This window comes from Prunus mume, linkage group LG8, assembly GCF_029339155.1.
Source record: "Prunus mume cultivar Tortuosa linkage group LG8, ASM2933915v1, whole genome shotgun sequence".
NCBI lineage: Eukaryota > Viridiplantae > Streptophyta > Magnoliopsida > Rosales > Rosaceae > Prunus > Prunus mume.
The window spans coordinates 17,640,402-17,643,492 of record NC_142705.1 but is presented as its reverse complement, the minus strand read 5'-3'; the positions used below and the strand labels follow the sequence as shown (position 1 = coordinate 17,643,492).

The following is a 3,091-nucleotide window of genomic DNA, read 5'->3' as shown; positions in this document are numbered from 1 at the left end:
GTGATTCCCAAAAACAAATAACATAAGATTCATCACTAGTAGATGCACTAAACCGGGAATTAACTAAATGCAAGAATAATTAGACTCAAGGGCTAGCTAGCGCATCTCTAATTAGTTGCTTAAAGTTTATCTGTCACTTGTCCAAGTAACTGGAAATTAGGAACTCATTGATGATAAAGTCGAGGATAACTGGAAATTAGGAAATTAGTATATTGTGCAGTTTGCAAAAATTGTATTGTAATAAGATGAGAGTTATAAGCTAACCTCATTGATGATGAAGTCGAGGACAACTGCTATAGCAATCTTTTTACTAGTGCACTGATCAAAGTAACAAAATTAGATAAGACAATAGCTTTTACTACACTAGGCCCCATCCACATCCACATTCAAATCTACCTTGAAAAAATTATCTGGGAATATTGAGACAGCGACTCAATGCTGTCAACTTGTATTTGGATGCTGGTCAAGATATGTTTCCAATTGCCCTGTTGCTGCCAAGATAAGACCTAGAATTGCAATGGTCAAATGAAGTACAGAGACTTAACGACTTGATAGAGCATCACTGAATGTAAATGAGAATTGTAAAGAGACAATCCGTAATGTACTTCGAAACAAGCATGGCCCAAGTTCTATATCAAACACTAGAGATACAGCAGAGAAACATGGTAATTCAAAGATGCATGTTGCAACACATACATGTCTCCCAATTATAACAGGAAATGTGAGTATATGACATCTAAAGCTCACTTGTTTGTACTAGTACCTAAAAAGAGAGCTGAGGGCTTCCCAGGCCGTGATTTAAATTCTGGATGAAATTGCCTCCTACATAGAATGGATGGCTTGGAAGCTCTAAAATCTGCAGAATAGAAAAGTAACAAAATCTTGTAAACAGTCAAATATTCAAATTCAATCCTTTTCAGTAAATGGTAAGAAAGGATTGTGTGCAACTATAACCAAGTAAATTCTGACAAATGCTCACTACAAGTGAGCATAAGACCTGCAGAAAACCCACCTCCATTCGTCTTCCACTGTCATCCTTCCATACAAATTTTAGGCCCGCTTCTTCAAGAATTCCAATAACATCTGGGTTCACCTGCATCATGACGAAATCAGACCATGTCCACCACATAAAGGTACTTGTGAAATATCATGTTTCACCTGAAGTAAATTACAACCAACCTCATATCTATGCTGATGCCTTTCACCCGCATACTCCAAGTTATGGTACCTAGAAATTGATAGGAATACCAGATTACGAATGTTAAAAGTAGATGCTAATAGTGGAAAATTAAGTTTCAAAGTGGTGGTCTTCTGGGATTTTTTTTTATATAAGCAGTCACAGATACAACATATAGTTGAGATGTCAGGAAAGACTTCCTGCAAAATAATAAACTAGCCAACAAAGTTGAAGACTTTTACAGTATAAATGCAATAAAGGTAAAAGTTCAATTGCGTGTGCCATGGGTTCTTCCAGATCGGCAGTGTTTGAACACATGGCACCCGCACCGACTTTACTGTATAAATGCAACAAGGTAACTGAACTTATAATTTGAATTTTCAGTAACAGACAGGGTATCTGTTGTATATCTCAAGGTTGAACGTAGTAATAGATAATGAACATACAGCTTTGAAGTAATGTAATCAGGAGTCTGGAAAAGTGTTCTTCTGGATCCCAGTCTCACTGTGCTTCCCATATGTGTTCTTGAACCCTATAGGCTATATGCAGACATAAAAGAATGAACTATCACAGGAAGAATGTTGCAGCCATATGTACATAACTGAATAGGAAAGCATCACCACAAATTTGTATCTCGGGCATAAAAACTACAACAGGATTTGGTGTATGTTCATCGAACTCTGTGCTGTCCACCCTTCCTAAACTCAAAACCTAAAACAAGTAATTAAATTAGGGCTGATATATGATCTTAAAATTAGAAGAAAACATGTTAGTGAAAGAAATGTCGCTTAGGGATCTTGCGAACTCAATCACGGAAGTCTGCATGCCCAAACAAATCCCAAGGTAAGGAACATTGTTCTCTCTGGCATACTTTGCAGCTAATATCATACCTTTCACACCACGATCTCCAAATCCACCAGGAACCAAGACGAATGCAGCATTCTGCAAATGTAGAATAGATCGAAACATAATTACGCAGACCCTCAACTGTACTGGCAAAGGGATGATAATGTAGCACTGAGGTTTCCAACTTTGGGTTTGGAAGAAGACCAGATAGAAGAACATTCAGTTCAAAGGACCACATTTCCAGCTGTTTAAATTCATGGTCAACTGCATTACAGGTAGATGTATGAAACTAGCCTAAAGCAAACAAAATCGGTCAGAAAATCAATGGATTGTGAAATTCAACACAATATATAACAGTCTAATCAGGACATGCATTGTTTATATCAGAACATGTCCACTGCAAACTGAAATTCACAAGAAGCAGTAGATTAAAAAAAATGCAATAATCAGAACTGAAATCAAAATTGAACCTAAAATCAAGCTCTGCCTGAGTACCAAAAGAAAACCTAACTGATTTAAGGAAAATCGGGAATAGAGAATCACACTCAGAGTCACAATCGTACTCAAATCTAACTCAAATGAAATCGAAACTAACATTGAAAGCAAAGAGAAATAGAAAGCTCACATGATATTGGGAGAAAACTTAGAAATCGAAACGACAGAGACGAAGAGGACGACGCTCGTCGAAGAAGACGATATCGCTCTCTCTGGTCTCTTTGGTCTCGCTCATCTTTTTTTTTTTTTCCTTTAGGCTCGCTCAGAACACGCTGCTTTGAAAACAAAAATACAAAAACAAAAAATAAAGTTTAAAAAAGTTAACTGGTCACTGATGTGTTATTAACATAAGTAAGGCTAGTTTGCAATATGTGTTGGTCGCTAGCTTTATTTTTTAAGTTGTTTTTAGTGACTAATTTAAATATTGGTCAGAAAATTTAGTCATTAAAAAATAAAAAATATTTCTTAATCAATTTAATGACCAAATCAATTTACTGACCATGTAGTATTATTGGTCATTAAATTTACTGTATTTGTGACCATTATTAAGGTGGTCACAAGTAAATTGATCAC

At 36.1% G+C, this 3,091-nt stretch overlaps 1 pseudogene across 1 annotated transcript; it reads right to left on the bottom strand.

Moving 5' to 3' along the window:
- Positions 1–326: 326 nt before the first annotated feature.
- LOC148914901 (uncharacterized) lies at positions 327–2,754 on the bottom strand (annotated as a pseudogene). Its single transcript, XR_016122733.1, has 7 exons — positions 2,649–2,754; positions 2,068–2,119; positions 1,624–1,888; positions 1,180–1,228; positions 1,013–1,093; positions 764–856; positions 327–506 (listed from the first exon to the last, which is right to left on the bottom strand). The product of XR_016122733.1 is annotated as an uncharacterized LOC148914901 (transcript).
- Positions 2,755–3,091: the final 337 nt, after the last annotated feature.